Source organism: Zootoca vivipara, chromosome 2 (assembly GCF_965207765.1).
Source record: "Zootoca vivipara chromosome 2, rZooViv2.hap1.1, whole genome shotgun sequence".
Classification (NCBI taxonomy): Eukaryota; Metazoa; Chordata; class Lepidosauria; order Squamata; family Lacertidae; genus Zootoca; species Zootoca vivipara.
This window is the reverse complement of record NC_142584.1, coordinates 72,175,457-72,197,893: the sequence shown is the minus strand read 5'-3', so window position 1 is coordinate 72,197,893 and position 22,437 is coordinate 72,175,457. Positions and strand designations below refer to the sequence as shown.

Here is a 22,437-nt window from a genome sequence, read left to right as displayed (position 1 = left end):
CTACTTCAAAGGTATCCCTTCAGGATAATTTCAGGTTTTCCGTTCAGATCCTCTCTTGTTTCTTTCCTTGGAGGTTAAGCTGTTTGAGATAAAGAGGCATATTAGTATAGGGCCACGAAGAGTGTTTGCTCTGTTTAAGAAACAGTCAACTTGACTGGTTGAATTATGCCAAATGGCCGCACCTTTAAAAAAAAAACACCAAAAAGAAACCAGTAGGGGGGTGAAACAGAGGTGAGTCAGTATGCCAGCAAGACAAAAGCCTTCTGAACCAATATATTAGTTAGCCTGTGTGTTCTCTCTTCAGAAAGTGTGCAAATTCAAAGTTCAAAAGAGAAAATGCTTTACTGTTGCCCTTGAAAAGACTTCCTTCACCAGTTCCTTGTTTAACTTCCTGCGAGGAACCATTTCTATTTCTCAACAGGAAATGTGGGGGTGGCAGGGAGGACATGTGGGTAGCAAAACAGGAAGATTAATTTCCTGTATCCCCAAGGGTTATTAACACCATTTAAAAAATTTTAAAAAAACAACACAACCCCTTTCCTGTATCTTTCAAAGAACTTCACAGAGGTGGCGATTGTGTAAATACACTGCTCAGAGCTGGGCAGACTTTGCTGTTCTGTTCCACCTATGGAAAATACAATTTATCACTGAGAACAAAAAACAAACACCCATAGCAGCCAAGAGATCAGAAGCTCTGGTGAGTTGCTGAATAATGCTCATAATGCAATATTATTAGTTTCTAAACAAATGCAAATAAATAAATAAATGGTTTCTATTGAGAGCTCTTTTAAGCATTGACATATGGAAAGGAAAGGAGACTGCACTTTATTCACTCTTCTGTTTTTCACTGCACATTGTCGTCTTTGACAGTGTCAGCTCCAAATGCATGTGAAATTTGTACATTTTCCCACATTGGGAGGTAAGTGCCATGGGCCCTGTCCCCAGCCTAGCGACCTGTCAATCTTGGTTTATTTCAGCCTTTCATTTGTCCATCCTTAAGTTCAGTTCTTCACACTTTCACATCAGTTTGTACGACACACACACACACACACACACACACACACACACACACACACCATTTGAATGTGGATTTCTCCTAATGTACACATTTTAATGCAATTTTTGCACAGCAGTTTTCCCCTAAAATATTTGTATGTTATTTTAATTAACATGCATTAGTTAGGATATACATTTTTGCAGAACTGTTTCTTGTACAAATTACTTGGCTGGAGAACTGCATCACAAAATTCAGAGAACTACGAATTTCAAAAGACTGGAGTGGAACCATGGGATATGCATTTTATTATTATTATTTGTACAAACTACTTGGCTGGAGAACTGCATTACAAAATCCAGAGAAGAACAGATTGCAACAGACGGCTGTGTTTTGGTTTTCATATTGTTTCAGGAAGTGTGAACTAAGTAGGCTTGCCTTTAAACATGAACTGAATCAAATTTCTCCCCATCCCTCTGCCCACCTCCTCATGCTCAAGGGTCCCACATTCACAGATTCATTTCCTCCACATTGTGGGTTATGAATCGTGTGCATCGGGGGGGGGGGACTTATACAAGTTTGCGTACAAGCTCTGTGCACATGGAGGCCAGGGGCAAGTCCAGCAGTCTTGACGCTGCCCCAGCCATGCATTCTGAGGAAGACTGAGGCCAGGTGACCCATCTGCTGCTCAGACTGTGGTTGGTGGGCAAATTCAAGACCCCTGCTCTCCCTTCTTATGGTTCCTTATCTTTAAAGTGGGATTGGACTGAATAGATTTTCAGAGATCTCCTTCAAATAGAGGACCACCCTCTGTAAAATAGGCCACATGGTCATCCTAAAGAGGTTCTAATGCTAACCCCACTGACCGGGGCGTAAGGGCAATTGAACTCAGTAGGACTTCCTTCTGAGTTGGCATGGTTAGGGGTGTAGCCAAAGGCTGTAATTCCAGACAGAAAGATCCACTGCACTCCTTAAAAGGTAAAGGGACCCCTGACCATTAGGTCCCGTCGCGGACGACTCTGGGGTTGCGGCGCTCATCTTGCTCTATAGGCTGAGGGAGCTGGCATACAGCTTCTGGGTCATGTGGCCAGCATGACTAAGCCGCTTCTGGCGAACCAGAGCAGCACACGGAAACGCCGTTTACCTTCCCTCCGGAGTGGTACCTATTTATCTACTTGCACTTTGACATGCTTTCGAACTGCTAGGTTGGCAGGAGCTGGGACCGAGCAACGGGAGCTCACCCCGTCGCGGGGATTCAAACTGCTGACCTTCTGATCGGGAAGCCCTAGGCTCAGTGGTTTAACCCACAGCGCCACCCATGTCCCTTCTGCGCTCCTTAGGACATGAATAAACATGCTTAGGACAGCGCTGTAACACATAGCAGCTCAGTGACAAGATGGGCCCTTTGCTCTACTAGCCAAAGGCCACTGTCTCCCCAGCCACTTGATTTATCTGATGTTTCTAATAAAAGTCCCAGGCTGCTCGTTGGCTTAAGGCTTTCTGTCTAAGGATCTCACAGTGTTTAGTAAGAGCAACAGGAAAATATTTCTGCCTTATGGTTACAATAAGAACATGATTGTTCACATGGGATTGCTGGGTTCTAAATTTATCCCGTCTCTCTCTCTCTCTCTCTCTCTCTCTCTCTCTCTCTCTCTCTCTCTCTCTCTCTTCAAAATGTATGTCTGTGTGTGCATTTAAACTAAATTTGCATTAACGGTGCACACTCAGCCAGGATCTGAAGCACCCACAGCTGTTTGGTTCTGCATCAGATTGCCATAAGAAAGACATTATGAAACTCGGCACAAACCAGGACCAATTCCCTCCCACAGAGCTGGATTCAGTTTCAGTGTGGAAAGAAGACGCATTGGCGGTGCGGGTGGGGAGGTTAGAGGAGGCTTTCGCAATTGCCTTCCATTTCGCCTCTCGCTCCTGCTCCGAGGAGCTCAAGATGATGCACAGGAGTCTTCTTCCACCTCCTCCATGTTATCCTCACAACAACCCTGTGAGGAAGGTTAGGCTGATGGGAGAGTGCTACTTGCACTAGGTCACTCAGTGAACTTCATGGCTAAGTGGGGATTTGAAACCTAGCTCTCCCCAGTCTTAGCACAGTTTCTAACCACTACACCACACTGACTTTCAAGGTTATATATTTTTCTTCACCACAGGGGTGGGAGATTGTCTCATCTTAAGTCGGGAGAGTGTGCAGTGAGTGGGAAAGAGAGAGAGAGGAGAAAAAACCTCAAGTGCACAAAAACAAATTTGATTTGCTCCCTGTTTCAAATTAGAAACTTCTTCAGGACCACTATGCAACTAGGTCACAATATACTTCTGATCATCATTCCTGAAGGATTCATAGGTTTGGCTATTTTTCTCCTCATGGAGGCTCTCTTTCTTTAACAACTGCATCACAGGCAGAAAGCCAACAGAGGCAGAAGAAGCTTGGCACGTTGAATTTCTGCCTGTTGTTCAACTATTAAAGGGTGGGCCCTCCATTGGCCAGCGGTGGTGGTGGTGGGAGAGGTGGCAGTCTGAACTGTAGAAGACTGGATTCTTCTACACACTGGAGAGCCAGTGTGGTGTAGTGGTTAGGAGTGGTAGACTCGTAATCTGGTGAACTGGGTTCGCTTCCCCTTTCCTCCACATGCAGCTGCTGGGTGACCGTGGGCTAGTCACACTTCTCTGAAGTCTCTCAGCCCCACCCACCTCACAGAGTGTTTGTTGTGGGGGAGGAAGGGAAAGGAGAATGTTAGCGGCTTTGAGACTCCTTCGGGTAGTGATAAAGCAGGATATCAAATCCATACTACTACTACTACTACTACTACTACTACTACTACTCTTCTAATTAAGCCTCACAGCTGGGGTTGGGCACAGGAAGGAATGGACAAAGTTGTTGTGGTTTTTTAACTTTCTCGTCTGCCATTCCTCCCAAAGGAGCCCAGGGCAGCAAACAACAAAGCAGCAAAGCTCCAGCAAGAACTTGGGAGGCCTTGCTGCATCACTACCATGGAATGCTTAAAATTGCCACCCGTTTTGGGTTGGCAGCCCTTCCTGTAAGCCATGTTAGCTGGGGCCATATCATTCCCATGTTCTCTTCTGCGATCAGCCCACAGTAGGTTCTAAATGGGGTGGTGTACAAGTGGGAATCGTGCTCAGTTGTGTCTGCATAGCCCACGGTGGCTGTGATCTTGGCTCTACCGCAATAAGTGATGTATTCTGTTTGATTTCTACTTCCAGTCATTCCCACAGACTTTTGGCTGTGCAAAGGGCCATTTGTGTCGCAGGCCAAGAACACCCAGGTCTAGTCAACATGAGTAAGCTTCACAAAGATTGCCTTGAAACCCACCACAGACCCTTTAGTGTTTGCTTAGTACTCTGGCTTCACTGCTTTTAGTCTCCTGTGGACAGGTAGGTTCAATTCCTTCTTGGCAGTGCGGAGAACTATTTTAAAATGCCTATGTGGCAGCACAACCCTAACCATGTCTACTCAAAAGTAAGACCTATTGAATTCAGGGCTTACCCCCATGTTACGGTATCTTAAGGGCAAACAGACAAACCTCTAACCTACCCAAAATATAGTAGATTTGTCAAAGTATCCAGAATTTGGATCTTGGGGAGGGAAAAGTGAATCTACTTTGTAAAACATTGTCTTTATTAGGACCAACTAGATATTGAGATAAAAGTGGAAGGAGAAGGAGAAACATGCTGGTGAAAAGATGATGCAGTCTGAAGAGATTGTATGAGATTCAGAATGGATCACCTCTCTGTTTTTCTTAAAATAAGTAGCAGGCCCATCCAGGTTACAGGGAGCCAATTTAGCATGTTAGTGAGTAAGGGTGAGTTCATTTATGTCCCCCTTCACAGGTACCCATACAGCTTCCATATGTTGGGCTTTTTCATTTTCCCAATGAAAATAGAGATGGCCTATTTCATGGGCGTAGCCGGGGGATGGGGGGCAGCTTCCCCCCCCAAAAAAATCAAGTAAATACATACACTTAACTAAATGACCAATTGTGTCACAGATAACTTGGTTCTGCCTCCCTAACATAAAGCCTGCCTCCCTAAAAAAATCCTGGCTATGCCCATGCCCTATTCCATCATCATCTTATTATTTATACAGTCATACCTTGGTTTGCGACTGCAATTCGTTCCGGGGAGCTGGTCGCTCCCCGAGTTCATCGTAAACCGAGGGGATCTTCTGCGCGTGCGCAAAGCGCCGACAGAGCAAATCTGCGCATGCGCGCGCTGCGCAGATCACTTCTGTGCATCCGCGCGCTGCGGAACCTGGATGTAAACACTTCCGGGTTCGCGGCGGTCACAAACCGATCAGTCGCAAACCGAGGTATGACTGTGCCCTGCCCATCTGACTGGGTTGCCACAGCCACTCTAGGCAGCTTCCAACATATATAAAACATAACAAAACATTAAACATTTTTTTAAAAAATTGCTATACAGGTCTGCCTTCAGCTGTCTTCTAAAGATTATATAGCTACTTATCTCCTTGGCTCAGGGGGTCGCATAACTCCATACCCTCCAACATTTCTCCAATGAAAATAGGGATGTCCTAAGGAAAAGAAGGACACTCCGGGATCAAATCAGAAACCAGGATGGCTTCTGTAAATCCAGGACTGTCCTTGGAAAATAGGGACACTTAGATGATCTGTGGCTGCGGCAAGATTGTTCAGAAGGCAGCCTGACCTGTGGTACAGAAGTTTTCTTTTTGGCCTTGGGCAAGTCGCAGGTTAATGGCTTCACATTACTTCTAAAGGGGTGTTTTGAAGCTCAGTTCAAAGCTCCGAAACGTTTGGATGAAGGTGCTGATCTGAGGCTGTGCAATTAGGGGCAACTTTAGGAACTGAATAGCTGCTTTTGTGACCTTCGCTTTTGTTCTTCCACACTGATCAATCAATATTGTGCAGGCTCTGGCTCTTGTTGTGGATCTATAGGACATCGAAAGGGAGAGGGGGATGGAGGGCCCTCCCTCTTCTAGTGGCTTTTCATCTCGATCAGCAAAGCCCAGACTTTCTCCTCATCTGCCAAAGGGGAGCGCAGGACGGGCTTTCAGGAGAACTGTAAATATCACACACTAGCAAACTGTAAACTTGTCCTGCGTGTCTAACAAGTTGAAAAGGAACTGAATGCGTTCCAGCTGGCATCCCCACCAGCCTTCAGACGGCACTTATTTATTCAAGGTAGAAAAGAAAAGGAGGGAAGGGGAGAAGCAGCCTGGGGTTTCCACTGGAGGATGCTGGCAGGCAAGCCTATCTCCAGGGCTCACACAGCCAATAAAGCCCTTAATAAAAATCATGCCTTCTTGCTTCAGAGCCAAAGTTTTTCATGCTGTGTACCTCTGAGGAACTAAATCCAGACCATGCCTGTAGCCTGAGGCAACCGGTGCTCACAAAAAGTCGTGTGCTGGACTAAAAGGGGTGGCGCTTGGGTTTTTCAGATAAGTCCAGATCAGCTTTACGCTGCATACAAAACCATTTCCAAGACTGGAAATAGGAATATAGCAGCTAGATCAAGGGAAGTAATAGTACCACTGTATTCTGGTCTGGACAGAACTCACCTGGAGTACTGTGTCCAGTTCTGGGCACCACAGTTCAAGAAGGATACTGACGAGCTGGAACGTGTCCAGAGGAGGGCAACCAAAATGGTCAAAGGCCTGGAAATGATGCCTTATGAGGAACGGCTTAGGGAGCTGGGTATGTTTAGCCTGGAGAAGAGAAGGTTAAGGGGTGATATGATAGCCATGTTCAAATATATGAAAGAATGTCATATGGAAGAGGGAGAAAGATTGTTTTCTGCTGCTCCAGAGAAGCGGACACGGAGCAATGGATTCAAACTTCAAGAAAGAAGATTCCACCTAAACATTAGGAAGAACTTCCTGACAGTAAGAGCTGTTCAACAATGGAATTTGCTGCCAAGGAGTGCGGTGGAGTCTCCTTCTTTGGAGGTCTTTAAGCGAAGGCTTGACAGCCATCTGCCAGGAATGCTTTGATGGTGTTTCCTGCTTGGCAGGGGGTTGGACTGGATGGCCCTTGTGGTCTCTTCCAACTCTATGATTCTATGATTCTATTCTATGACTGTTACTTTCTCTCTCTCTCTCTCTCTCTCTCTCACACACACACACACACACACCCCACAATGAAATAGCTCAGAGAGATGAAGGAAGCATCTCCAAGGTGTCAGAGAAGGTACAGGTGACCCTCTGCCCTACAATGGAAGAATGAGGGGACTTCTCTTAACCTCCAGCCTGTTGCATTAATCAGAAGATTGCTTTTGCCACTGCATGATGTTGTCCAAGCCTAAAAAGAAAGTTCCGGTACTCAGGCTTACATATATACAGGAAATGTAGGCATTAATTACCCATGGAATTTTTTAACCACAATACCACACTTTTTCCTTATAAAAAAGAAACCCCAGGGTAGGAGAGAGAGGCTGCCAGCATCCCAAGGAAAAGTTATTTACAACAACAACAACAACAACAACAATTTATTATCTGTACCCCACCCATCCAGTTGGGTTTCCCCAGCCACTCTGGGCGGCTTCCAACAGAGATTAAAATACATTAAAATATCACACATTAATATCTTCCCTAAACAGGGCTGCCTTCAGATGTTTTCTAAATGTCAGGTAGTTGTTTATCTCTTTGACATCTGATGGGATAGGTGGAGAGGTTTCTCTAAAACTAGGAGACATGTGGATGAAATCTGTGGATGTGAACAAAAGCAGGAACAGATATGGATCTCATGTAACCCTTTTCATGCCAAACGTTTTGCACACGGCACTTTCCTTTCTGTCATACAGCCTGTGTAACATTTTGCAGATCTTCTCTCTGCTGCGGAAGAACCTCTCTTGCCTCAAACCTCCAGTGAAATCCCTAGGCCATCACTGTTTATATGGTCCTCTTCTCTCAAAAGATCACAGCCGTGTACAGTAAGCAGTGCCCTGCATTTGCCATGTCTAAGTTGGCGACGTGATTGTGCTGGACTATGTATGAAAATGATGCCAATAAAGGTTTTGATTGATTGATTGATTTGCCATGTCTGCCTCCTGCAGTCCAGCCACTTGGTGCCCTAGGAAAACCATATGGCTAAAAAATAGTTGTACCACGGGCAATAATTCATTTCCGCCATCACAGTGTAGCTGCTATGTATTGTAGCTGAGCACTGGCGAGGCTGGCCCGGCTTAGCACAACTTGTGCTAATTTTCAAGCTAACTTTCAGGTACGCGAGCTATAGCATACGTTACAATGTCCCTTAAAGAGGCTGAATCAGTTGAAATGTGTTGGGCCTCAATACAATGTTCTCAGTGTGTCTCTGAGATGCCCCCTTTCTCCATTGCTTGTGCCAGTGAGTACATAAAAAGAGCTCTGCTGGATGAGACCAAAGGTCCATCGAGTCCAGCATCCTTTTTTTCTGACAGTGGTCAACCAGAAGCCTGTGGGGAGACCTGCAAGGAGGAACAGAGCACAAGGGTACTATCCCCATGTATGGTTTCCTCTGACTGTGGCCTTTACAGTGGTACCTCGGGTTGCGTACTCACTCCGTTTTGGGGTGCCGTTCGCACCCCAAAAAGTACACATCCCGAGCAGCGCTTTAGCGCATGCGTGAAGTGCCGATAGAGTGCTTCTGTGTGTGCGCAGAACGCTTTTGCGTATGCGCGAAGTGCGCAGAACGCTTCTGCGCATGCACACACGGCGGAACCCGGAAGTAATCACTTCCGGGTCACACACTTCTGGGTCCGCCGAGTACGCAACCCGCAGTGTACTCAACCCAAGGTATGACTGTATAAGGCTGCATGTTACCACCAGGAGATTTCTGTGCTTCTGGAATTTAGTCATCTAGTGTAAAACCAGAAGGTGGTGGGGAGGAGAGGAAACAGCATGGCAAAAGAGAACTACAATGTTGTGAGTGGTGGTTTGCTTCTTTGCATGTTTGTTTTACAACCACCAATGGTTGCTTGTCAACCCTTCATCACCGGGATTGCACTTCCCAACCCTCAAGTCTGCTCTACATGAGCTAATTCCCAAGCTCGCTGTAGCAACTGTGAGAGAACGGCTGGGGAATTGGCCTACTCCCCACATCATTTTCGGGCTTCGAAATGACGCACTCAATCAGAATTCGAAAAACCTTCCATGAATTGTGTTTTCTCACCGCAGGCAGCGGGGTCCGGTTACTTTTTAAAACAGCAACACAGAGATGTGTACACATTCATGGAAGTTTGGTTCATCGGTGACTGTATTAACTAGGGCCGACGATTATGATGATTATTACATTTGTAACTCTCCTTTTTCCCATGAGTCAGAGCAGGTTATGTGTGTTACAGGCTGAGAATGTTCCTGCCATTCCCAGTAACCTTCATGACTGAATGGGAAATGAGCCTAGGTTTCTCCTCTGGATACATGCATTAAAAAGTTACAATCGTTGACACTGAATTAGCATCCCGGAACTGACCTTTAGAATCTCTGAGCACACCTTTTGTATGGTGTAAATAGTATACATTACAAATTGATACACTCTGTTCTCATGAGCACAATTCCTTGTTTGAGGCACTTTAACATCAGAACTGATGGGCACAGGCTATTCCTGACATGAGGACTGAGGAGCAAAAGGTCTTCTTGTCGGCATACAGAAGGTTATACCGTATCTACGCGCAGAATCTGAACAATTCCACTGTTTTGCCCACTACTCCCCTTCCTCCAAAATACCAGACTTGTTTTCGGTGGAAAGAAAGGATATATTGTCCACCATTGGCATTTTCAGCCAGACCATCTCTGACTATCTCACAAAGCCGCGGTTTATGTCTCCGTAGTAGGGCTGACGTCTGTGGATCAATGCATTTTGAACACCAGTGCTCCGAGGGAGAATTACAGCATTGTGAAAGGGAATTGCGGCGTTGCGGTTAAAACGGATGTCGCAATTAGACTGAAGAAAGTTCTGGAATTTTAACGCAGCTGGAAAATCTGTCTGTAGCAGCGTTACAGCATAGAATCGCTTGAACAGAGCAAGCGGGAAGCAGAGCTGTGATGTTGTACTCCAGCTACATGAAGGGCAATGACAACAATTCCACTCGTAACCCTGACACAATGAAGGGTGAGCATCTCCTTCCAGGTGTGAGTCAAGCTGCTGGTCACTACCTGTTTAAAGCAAGGATGTGCATTTTTTGTGCAGCCACTCTCTAGCTCGCCCGCTAAGTGCTCTTTGGGGCTTTTGGGGTGCTCTGAATTTTCAAGAAGCCTCAACGGGCATTTTAAGAGCTCAGCTGAAACATCCAGAAAGCCCTGGTTTGGCTGCTCAACCATTCCTTGGGTGGTGGTGGGTACTGGATTTAGCGAAGGCAGTGGAGGAAATGGAAGCAGAGGGAGAAGGTGCTTCTGTTGATGTGCGGGGAATCTCTTTCCGACTGAGAGCCAGGGACATGACTTTAAGTACCAGGGTCCCCAGCCAATAAAAGACACTCTGCCTTTCGGTTCCAGCCAGGGAGTGTCTTTGCCCACCAGAGATCCTGGGATAGGTACCCCCCTCTTAGATCCCAGTAGGGGAGAAAGCTAACCTGCACATGGATGGGAAAGTCTATCACGTCCACCACATATTTTTTGTCTTGAGGGAGATGGCCATTCCTATGTCTCTTAAAAAGGGTAACTGCTATGCTAATTTTATGCAAAAATGCAATTTTAGAAATAATGATTATAATTCAAAGAAACCCTCGATACATCTCACCATGGTGGGGAAGACTGTGACCTGGGTGTGTGGCTGACTGGGGGCTGTTGTTGTTAGACAACTTCAAGGCCCCTTCTGCCCTCCTCTCATAAGGTTCTTTATCTTTGAATCAGATTTTATCTGTAAGCCGTCTTCCAAATAGAGGACTCCTCTGACAGGGTGGGGTGCAAGCACAAATGAGGCTCAGGCTGCCTCGATTCAGCTCACAGCCATTCATGCAAGGAAGCTTCCTTCTTCTAGCATCCCACATTCAGGTGTTCACCACACCCCCTGCTTCTGCCTCTAAGGCAATGATAGCCAATGGGGGGCCCTCTCCATTACCTGGACTACAGTTCCCATCAGCCCTAGCCAGCATGGCCAATGATCAGGGTTGATGGGAGTCGTAGTCCAACAGCATCTGGAAAGCACCACATTGGCTGCCCTGGCTCTAAGGTCAATGAGAGAGGCCTTCTTTTGCCTCCCATGTGCATGAGAGGGCTTTCTCAGTTGTGGCATCTGCTTTGTAGAATTCCTATAGCAGGAGATCTGGAATAGTATGTTATTTACAGAAGCCCATGAAGTGCCAATAAAACCCTGCTGGCCTCTCACCGGCTTTGCTGTATGTCTACAGAGCAATCTCAAAGGACAAGTACATGGGAGGAGGCTGCAGGGCTGGGATTTATTACAGAATGGAATTGTCTTCCTCTCGGCTTCAGCAGCAATCACCGGTCCTTCTCAAGCTATAGACAAATATGGCTCCAGTTAAAATGAGAGCTGTATTTAAGGCAGGCTTATGTGCCAAGGATCCAGATCCAGATCCAGATTCCTGTTATCCATTACTTCTTCTCACTTTGTGACTTTGGTTCACACGACAGCCCTCAGTGCTCCAACACACATATATACCTGGCACCTCCTCAGTCGACGGCTTGCATCTGGTGAAATTTCCTATGCTCTGCCTCCCAGCAGGAGGAGACGCTTGAGAGTCCCAAGAGATCTTGCGAGATCAAACCTATCCATTCTGAAGGAAATCAGCCCTGAGTGCTCACTGGAAGGACAGATCGTGAAGCTGAGGCTCCAATACTTTGGCCACCTCATGAGAAGAGAAGACTCCCTGGAAAAGACCCTGATGTTGGGAAAGATGGAGGGCACAAAGAGAAGGGGACGGCAGAGGATGAGATGGTTGGACAGTGTTCTTGAAGCCACCAACATGAGTCTGACCAAACTGCGGGTGGCAGTGGAAGACTGGAGTGCCTGGCGTGCTATGGTCCATGGGGTCACGAAGAGTCGGACACGACTAAATGACTAAACAACAACAGCCTCCCAGCAGTTCAAGTTGCTTAACCTAGGGATATTCCCAGTGCTGTTTTTCTAGAAAAAGAGGTGCTGGAACTCACCATGAACGCCTCCCTCATTCTCTTATAATGGCGTCCACCTGAGAGGTGCCAAAACTCAGTTCCAGCTGGGGAAAAAGCCCTGGTTACTCCAGTGGGGAAGGTTTCCCCTCATAGCAAACCTGTGAGACAAGTCAGGATGAGAGGGAATGAGTCAAGGCCGCCCACTGAGCAGCACAGCTGAGCAAGGATTCAAACCACACAGGGTCCCCTTCAATGGTTGCCTATGGCAGCTCATGCCACAGCAAAGCTGTCAGTCTCTAAGGTGCCACAGGACGATGTGTTGATTTGTGTAGAGCAGTGGTAGAGCATCTGTTTTACCAGGTTCAACGCCTGACATTTCCAGCTAAGGCTGGGAGGGAATCCTGTCTGAAATCCTGGGGAGGCGCTGCCGGTCAGTCAACAGTTTTGCGCCAGATGGACCAATGGTCTGACTCAATATAGAGCAGGTTTCTATGCTGTTATTATACGCTGCTAACAGGTAAACATGGTTCCCCCCCCCCCCCGAAATCATAACTGACATTGTTTCACAATCACATTTCAGCAGCTACAGGCCTCATTTATCTGGCTTTCCAGAGTATCTTCAGCCTCGGGTGGGAGGGCCATAGCACAAGGAGAGGGTCAGGGGAAATTAGTCTGTTGCCTTTGGGAAAGTTCAGGCATTCTTTTGGGGAAGGGAGCGCTGTGAGAGCTGTCCAGAGTGGCTTGAATGAATCGTGCTGCAAAGTCTGAGTTGGTATTTTGATTCCAGTCCTACAGCAAGGCCAAGTGGGGGCAGATGACACGCTCCTTCAAAGATGCCTTTCACTTCAGCACAACGCGGCCTCTGTGTGTCCGGAGAGCCTTTCTGGAATGAATGAAATGACCCTCTTCATTGTGCCCTGAGCACAAACAAAACGGCAGCGGCAGCAGTGCGGATAGTTACTCTATCCATACTTCCGCAAGGAAGAAACTTCGGCGTGAGAGGTAACGTGGAACGAGGGCCAAACTGAGGGAGGGAGGAAGGTGGCCGTGTTAATGTACAGATCTAGAAAATGCACAAGAAAATGCTTATGGAAACAAGATCACGGGGAGAGTTTATTGAACTCATCAGGGCTGGCCCAAAACATTTGGCTGTCTAAGGCAAAAGAAAAGATTCTCCCATCAGTCTGGATTAGAAGTTCAACAGGGACAGCGCTGTGTCCTCCATTGCAGCTGAGAGCAGCAGGACAGCTGTGAGAGGCTGTGAGGCGCAGCCAGCTCTGATCTCCAACAGAGGGAAATGGCCAGGGGGCTTGGGGCAATTGGTTAGGGAGGAGCCCGCCTCAGGCAACTGCCTCATACACTGACTAATGGTAGGGCCGGCCTTGTGAACCAAAGTACTGGTGAAGAATGAATTAGCTATTTTTGTGTACACTATAGCTACAGGTCTCCTGGCAGCTCTTACAGTTTTTTCATCCTTATATAAGAAGCAACATAACCGCTCCAGCTAAATACAAACAGGCATTGTGATCTGCATTTGGCAGCAGTGCATGTATTTCATATGAAAGATTATCGTTTTCCTTTCCTTTTTTTTTTTACCAGGCAGGGCTGCAAAGCCTGAATGTGGAGGGTCGTGGTACCTCCTTTGTCTGGTCTCTATCCATCAGCCCTTCCTGCTTGGCTCTTGGAGTTCACACGACCCCATGTTGTGCTTCCACCAGCAGCGTTTCAGGGCACCAAAGAGCAGAAGCAACTTTTAACCTACAATCCAGTAACAAATGCGAAACGGCTTCAGGAAACGGGGGGGGGGGGAGGCGAGAGAGAGAGAGATAGCACACCATAAAAGCAGGAAACACAGGTTTGTCACCAAATGTATATTAGACCCAGGAGCTCAGGCCGCTGCTGGCCGCTGCTCTTTGCCAAGCAGACCTGAGTGTCATGAACATATTTGTAAACATGTTCACTCAGCTTTAGCCATACATGCACTAAAATACAATGTGTAAAGGGGTTCTTGAAACTGAGTACACCGGGAACTGGAGGATATTTACCATTTCCTGTGTTTACCACTACTGAGTCATATGTGTATGATAGTGAGACAGATATATTCAATACCTTTTCCCCAACCAGAAATAGATGACATATGGTGCAGAAGTAGCTCATTTATATACGGAAGTTGTTGTTGTTTAAGGGGGCAAACGTGAATCTCCCTCTTCCAGTTTTATGCTCAAAATAAGCCTGTGGGTTAGGTTTGGCTGAGAGATGGTCACCCAGTGAGCTTCATGGCCAAGTGGTGGTGTGAATCCTGGTCTCCAGCACTCCAGCCACTACACCACACTGGGCCTGCTCATTGGCTTTCATGGACACATGACAAGAAGACTCCCATCTGTTAATATCAAATTTTATGTGCAGGCCCACTGCCTGCCGGCCCATCTAAGAGACACAGGAGGAGGAGACTGGATCAAGCATGTGGACAGTCAAAGCCAATTTTCATAAGCACTACCTAACATTTAGCTGGATAACTTGGGAAATGTCACAAGTGAATAGCGACTGGCCCTTTGGGGGGGCATACACATAACCCTTTTTGTACCTCATGCTCCCAGTAAGCATCTAAAGAGTGGGGGAGGTGGAACAGGCTCTGTAATACCGTTAAACCCAGAGTCTAAAATAACCTAAATGTACCAATGTCTTGTGTTTATTAGTGCACCTTACTCAGATGCAATGTAGGACAGTCCCTTGCTGAAAATATTCTTCAGCAACTAGGGACAGGGCTCTCAGGCAGCACCTCTTGGTCGTAGAAAAGGAATGATATAAATGTACAAGGGTATCCTTACCACCGCCTATGAAATGCTAGAAGGTATGTGTTCATGCTGCGAGGTTCCATAGCCAGACACTTTAGTGCTGCAAGTAAGAGAATTCTGGCGTAGCTACGCTAAGAACCTGTTGCAGTTCTACACCAATCAAACTGCTATGATTTCCCCCAAAGAATTCTGGTAATTATAGTATGGCAATGGACCAGGTTATGTGAATTCCCTGTTCCTGTCACAAACTACAGCTCCAAGAGCTCCCTGCTGAGAGGTAATGGTTATTAAACTAGTTTAAGTAAATTGTGTGGTAGAATCATAGAATCATAGAGTTGGAAGAGACCACAAGGGCCATCCAGTCCAACCCCCTGCCAAGCAGGAAACACCATCAAAGCATTCCTGACAGATGCCTGTCAAGCCTCTGCTTAAAGACCTCCAAAGAAGGAGACTCCACCACACTCCTTGGTAGCAAATTCCACTGTCGAACAGCTCTTACTGTCAGGAAGTTCTTCCTAATGTTTAGGTGGAATCTTCTTTCTTGAAGTTTGAATCCATTGCTCCGTGTCCACTTCTCTGGAGCAGCAGAAAACAATCTTTCTCCCTCCTCCATATGACATCCTTTCATATATTTGAACATGGCTATCATGTGTGGTGATCACATACCATCTGACACAACTTGAAGCCAGACATGGGCAAATTTGTCAATTTTGATTTCTCTCAGTTTCTCATTTTTCCAGTCTGAAGTACCATTTCCCACATTTCCACATCAGTTTGCAATTAAAAAAAAAAAATCTCGCAAAATTTCACCAGTACTTTAGCGCTGATTTCTCCTAATAGCCACATTTTTATATGGTGTTTGCATAATGTGCACAATTTTGCAAAGCAATTTCCCCTGCTCTAAAGCATGTGTGTATTGGTAGAAGATAAAGACCCCGAAATTACGACCAATGTTGCTAAATTTTGTGTATCTGCTATTAGACATAAGAAACAAGAGCTTCTCAATGGCAATTTGCAGGGGAATGCTAACACTTAATATCATTTATGTTTTTTAACTTTAAAGCATTGTTGTTGTTTTATTTGCGTTGAAATTGTCCCCTGTATCTTTCTATGTTATGCTCTGCTGACTCGTTGCATGAGTCAAATTGGTCTGTGACCGTTTAATAAAATTTGATTTGAGCATGTGTGTATGTTGTTTTCACTAGCAAATGCATTTTTACCTGCACTGTGTTTTTCTACATATTGCTTGCCTGGAGAAGAGCACTGCAAAATTCAGTTTGGCTTGCGTATTGTTTCAGTAAGTGTGAATTAGGTTCGCCTTTAAATGTGAAGTGAATGTTGCTAGCCCAAAAATGAAAACAACATGAAGTACCAACAAAAGAAGAGTGGCAGATGAAAATGATGGACTTTGCAGAACTGGCGGAACTGACGGGAAGAATCCGGAACCAGCGAGACCAAGAGTTCCAAAAAGACTGGAATAAATTTATACTATACTTGAAAGACAACTGTAAGCAATTAACATCACTAGCAGGGTTATCTGAAGATTTGTAAGATGAAATTGCTACCTATTCAGGTTGAGTAATTTAATGTTTTAGGTAATGATATAACACAAATAGGAAATGCAAAGAAGGAAAATTTAATTTTGTAAACCATCAGGCGGGAGGGAGGAAAGTCGTCAGGCTCAGTTGAGCCAAAGAGATTTAATAAGAGGATATGATGTTACACAATGTGATTATATGTAAAACGGATAAAAATGATTATTTTAAAAAATGTGAAGTGAATGGAACTTCTTCCCCAGCCCTGCTAGACACCAATGCAAGTTTTCCCCCAGTCAATCTGTGGTAACTAGCTGGGAGAAAGAGAGAGCTGAGCGGATCTGCTCAGATAGAACAAGTGACCCCCCCCCAAAAAAAAAACCCAATACAACTGGAAAAGCCAAGGCAAACATCTGAGACACAAACATCCATATGCGCACATAAATAGTTCCTTTGACTGTTTATCAAACTCAGGAAGGAAGTGGGATCAGACAGAGAGATCAGAAGTTGCTGACCCATCATATGACACTCCCTCTCAGAAACAAAAAAAACCCAAAAACCCGCAGCACGCCCACACAGGAAACAACAAGGGAAGCCTTGAAAAGAGAAAAGGACACCATAGTCACACCCCGGAGGTGGCCAATCTATCAAAATTCCTAAACCAGAGATTAATAGAAGGCACACATGGACCACAATTCAGAGCGGAGGATAGGACTTCTCTCCTTTGTAGCAGATGTTTGTGGCTTGCTGCCATACAGCAAACGAAATCTTTCCCAACACATTCGTTTAACAAGTTTTTTGTTTTGTTTTTTTAAAAAACTATTTATAGATGAAAGGTTATTTACGCGTACTTATGCAATGCTTTAAGCTCATTTGGACTCTGCGTTCAATCAGCATCTTTATGGATGCAACAAAAGAACTCTCAGATAATTCCAATAGACACATTTGCTCGCACGCACGCACACCCTCCAACAACAGCATTCATTCCTAAATGCATAAGGTGCATTGGGTTGGGAAGGGAAGCCATAACTTCTGCTTCTGGCAGATGAATCAGGTTGTCCACTTGTCTTGTGCAGGAAGCCGTCATGTTAAAGGAGAAGAGACGATCACCACAAGTCAGGTGACCTTTGGCTAACAATCACCGGGAACTTTAAGGCCACTCATTGTCACGAGCATCTGTTCACCTGGCTGTCCTGACTAATTGCCATGAGGACAATCTGATGTGGCTTTTATAGGTCAAAAGTGAAGCTATATGTGGAAAAGAAAAGACTTGCCGGATAATGTATAATTCCTGGAAGGGGGGAGTGTTTGCTCTGTACGGCTCAACAAATATTAGTCCAGTGGGTACCTTGTATTTATTGTACCTGTGGGCAGGTTTATTCACCTTGTTTATGACTACTGAGACAAAAGGCTTTGGAACAATGGCTGCGCTTGCAGGGGTGCAATGAAAAGGAGGACAGGAGCACATCTCTTAAGTTTGGGGAGGAAGGTGCTGTGCCTTCTCAAAAGCTCACCACTGGATCCTGACTCTTGTCTTATGACTTTAGTTTCTCATTCATACTCTACCCCCCAATTCTCACAAACTGACAGAGCCTTTAAAAAATAAAAATAAAAGTGGAAGAACGCAGATGTGCCCCTCAGCCTTGACTGAAGGAAAGAAAGCTCCTGTAGCATTATATCTAGGGCTAATACATATATTCAGTTTCTGGCATGGTACAGTCTTCTCAAGTGACTCTACCACTTCAAACTTTACATAGGCTTTGCATATTGTAAAACGTTTTCCCACATCAAAACTGTGTCCCATATGAAAGTCGATTCGGGTAGGTAGCCCTGTTGGTCTGACACAGTCGAAAGAAAGAAAGAAATTGTCCAGTAGCACCTTAGAGACCAACTAAGTTTGTTCTGAGTACAGTGGTACCTCGACTTACGAAGACGATCCGTTCTGCGGCCATCTTCGTAAGTCGAGGTTTTCGGATGTTGAAGCGCTGCTATGGCGCATGCGCAAAGCGCGATTTTGCGCTTCTGCGCATGCGACAACCACGTGCACACGACGAAATGACTTCTGGGGGTTGTCAACTTCGGAAGTCGAAACCTTCAGAAGTCGAAGCGTTCGGATGTCGAGGTATGACTGTATAAGCTTTCGTGTGCATGCACACTTCTTCAGATATGAAAGTTTATACCCAGAACAAACTTAGCTGGTCTCTAAGGTGCTACTGGACAATTTTTTAATTCATTCATTCATTCATTCCACATGAAAGTGTTATGTTCCAGAAAGAAGGCTTTGGGCCTAATGCATCGGAAATGCAAATATTTCATGTGGGGCATGGCATCTTTCCCACATGAAATCTGAGGGAATACGGTTGTGTTTAGAGGATTGTGCCATTAAGCTGGGTCTCCAGTAACTCAGGCAGACATTTATTGCTTATGCTATATATATATATATATCCAAGCTTTCAAATAAACTATAGCAGGATAGCTATGATCTTATATCTGGGTCTGACTGAATGTCAGATAGTGGTGATCCTACCCATTTTGTGGCATTACTGACAGTTTTGGATCCACACAGTTAAACCCTTCTTGGCTACTATCAACGGCTCAGGACAACAGCATGGCTGATACAATTGCAACTAGTACAAATGCAAGAGGGGCTGCTGCCATTGTGAACCCCTCTGAACTGTTTGGGATGGTGATCATAGCTGCCAAGTTATCCCTTTTTTTAAGGGATTTTCCCTTATGCTGAATAGGCTTCCTCGTGAGAAAAGGGAAAACTTGGCAGCTATGATGGTGATTGGATGACTGGGGACAATAACATGCACTAGTTGATCAGCCCAAAGGGTAGGGAGCAATAAAGGGCAAGAGAATTCAGAGGCACAATTTCACAATCATCTGTTATGGGCTGATAGCTGCCCTGGGAATATTTATAGTTTGCCAGGGTCAAGACATCCCATCAACACTTAGGCAGGAGGGACAGGGCTTCCCTCTGACTCTGATACTAGAGCAAAGCACCCGCAGGTGTGCATCATCATGGTTTTCATGGTAGTTTGCACAAATGGTTAGGATCCGAATTAACCTGGCGCTGCCATTTCATAGGTAACTCCATGGACAAAATCCCCATGGCAGAGGTAGGTGAACTTTGTCCATTCCGCAAAAGGTAACATAAACCCAGGACCTCGTACAGGGTTTGATGCTGTCTCTGTAGCTTCCGAGCTTTTCCCCATCACACACATGGCTTCCAGATGGAATACCATCCCTCCAAGCAAGAAGCTGTGGCTGAGGCAATTCATGGCTCATTTTGGTCTTATCATGTGCTGCCCAGGCATGTTGGACCTGATCCAGCTTCTCTTTATTTCAGTGGGCTGCTGGTGTAGCCCTTTCATCAGAAGGCAGCATCCATCCTTAGATATTTTTTTGCCTAGATAATATGTTCATTGCCTCCATATGATCCTTGCTACGCCTGGAACAAAGCTGAGAGCTGCTTTCTTGTTGTTTGGGCTCCCAGGCGGGATGGAGCCTGAAGGCTTTTGACTCTTATTATGCACAGGAAGAACCAATATAGCACCCTGTTGTTTGACTAGCTTTATTAGTCACTTTATTCAAAGAGCTTTTTTTGATTGAAGCTTTTTTGTGGTTACCCATCAGTTCAACCAGGGGTTGGGGGGACACAAGACTTATAAATCCAGGAGTGGCTACAATTATATCACGGGCAATGTAGTATACCCAGTTTTCAGGTCAAGCTACATGTTACACCTAGGCTCCATCTGCACTGTGCATTTAAAGCAGCATTATGCCATTTTAAACAGTTGTGGCTTCATCCAAAGATTCCTGGGAAGCATAGTTTCTTAAGGGGGTTGAGAGTTGTCAGGAGACCCTCTATTGCCTTCACTGAACTACAATTCTCAGAGTGGTTTAACAGTCAGTCCTTCATCCCAGGGAACCCAGTGAGCCCTAGGAAGGCCTCTGCAGGAGCCTGTGGGTCCTACATGGACAATCCCTTGAGTATGCTTGGCCAGCCTTATGTAGAAGACATTTAGTCCACAGTACTGGTGCAAGAGGGACGCTGGTGGCGCTGTGGGTTAAACCACAGAGCCTAGGGCTTGCCAATCAAAAGGTTGGCGGTTTGAATCCCCGAGACAGGGTGAGCTCCCGTTGCTCGGTCCCTGCTCCTGCCAACCTAGCAGTTTGAAAGCACGTCAGAGTGCAAGTAGATAAATAGGTACCGCTCCGGTGGGAAGGTAAACGGCGTTTCCGTGCGCCGCTCTGGTTCGCCAGAAGTGGCTTAGCCATGCTGGCCACATGACCTGGAAGCTGTACGCTGGCTCCCTTGGCCAATAATATGAGATGAGAGCCACAACCCCAGAGTTGGTCACAACTAGACCTAATGGTCAGGGGTCCCTTTACCTTTTACTGGTGCAAGAGTGTGGTTTCAAATACAGTGGTACCTCAGTTTTCAAACATTTCCGTTGATGAACATTTCAGTTTTCAAACGCCGTAAACCCGGAAGTAAATGCTTCGGTTTTCAAATGTGCCTCAGAAGTCAAACCGGAAACACGGCTTCCGTACTGAGTTTTCCATATTGAGTTTTCCATTCTGAGGCTTCTGTACTGAGTTTTCGGTTTTCGAATGCTTCAGAACTCGAACGGTCTTCCGGAACGGATTATGTTCGAAAAACAAGGTACCACTGTACGTTTTATTGCTCTTGGAGAAACTACATGTTAAACTTAATGCATAACTGTTTTTGTATTTCATGGAATTGTATTTTTATGCTTTTTGTGCTTTTATTGATCCCCTAGGAACTTTATGGTGAAGGGTGGCCCAAAAGTATTTCAAATGAATAAAGGTGTAGCTTGGCCCAGTTTGGGGTGAGTTCACAAATGCATATTTATCCCTCAATATTGATCATCATAAACTAATTATGTGCACATAATTAGTTTATCACATACATCAGATGAAGAACAAAGGTAGTGATTTGTTTCAACATGCATATGTGGAATTACATATGGTGTATTTTCTTTTTGAAAGAAAAACTTCTGCAGGGTTTAACCAGTGTGACTTTTTTCAATTTTCAAGCCCACATTGTTAACTTCTAAAAGTTTGGGCGAAGAAACTAGACACAGCAGCGCATCCAAAATATGATCATGCCTTACAAGAGCTTGTTCTAGATCCATGCTCAAGTTGTTTGTTAATATTTCATAATTGTTTGACTGTTGGAAGACTGACCATGTATATTTGTCTAGTATAAACTGTATATGTTATCCCATGAGGATGCAGCCCATTGGCCTAAATTATAACCCTTCGTGTTTCGTATCCAGGCCAAATAATGTATTAATATATTAAGTATGCATCAGTTTCTTAATGTGTCTTGTAAATCACATCATACAGAGACACGGCTTTGAAATAACCTTGGCATAACCTCCAAGGCAGTGATTGCCAGACCAGGTGAACTGCCCTTGTGGGAAGGAATTTCCGCAGGACACAGTGGAGCCCTTAAGCTCCCCCTTCTGGAAGGGCCTTTGGGAGAAGGAGCATGTGTTGTAGCCCACCATCTGGTCTCTGTGACAAAAACCGTTGTGCAATTCTCACTGTGGTATCTGGCAGCCAAGTTCTGCATGCACAGGCTATGGGGATGCTTGGCTCACCACAGTGAGGTAAGAAAGCAGGGAGAGAGATTCTGCAGCAATCTGGCACCCCGTGCTGATATGAAATTCCTTCATGGGCTTTCACCACCCAGGGGCGTAGCAAGGGAGCGGGCCGCCCGGGTGCCACCCTGGAGGGGGGTGGCACTCGGGGCGCCGCTTTCACGGCAGCCTGTACGGCCGCCGTGTGCCAGCGGCACCCTGTACGGACTGTGCATATACGGCACCCCATATGGAGTGCACATGCGCTGGATGCCACACATGTGCAGTCCGCACAGGGTGCCGCATGGGCACCGCACCGGGTACCACCTGGGCTTGCTACGCCACTGTCATCACCCCTTGATTTGTAGCAGGAGGTTCCTTTAGATGCCTGTCACACAAATACAAACAGTATGAAAGGAACAATGGGCAAATTCTATTGGTA

At 45.7% G+C, this 22,437-nt stretch overlaps 1 long non-coding RNA gene across 1 annotated transcript; it reads left to right on the top strand.

The window, feature by feature from the left end:
* Nucleotides 1-577: 577 nt before the first annotated feature.
* Nucleotides 578-16,490, top strand: LOC148686912 (uncharacterized). The gene is made up of 3 exons (XR_015948586.1): nucleotides 578-697; nucleotides 12,838-13,052; nucleotides 13,650-16,490. It is a non-coding gene; the product is annotated as an uncharacterized LOC148686912 (long non-coding RNA).
* The last annotated feature ends 5,947 nt before the right edge of the window (nucleotides 16,491-22,437 follow it).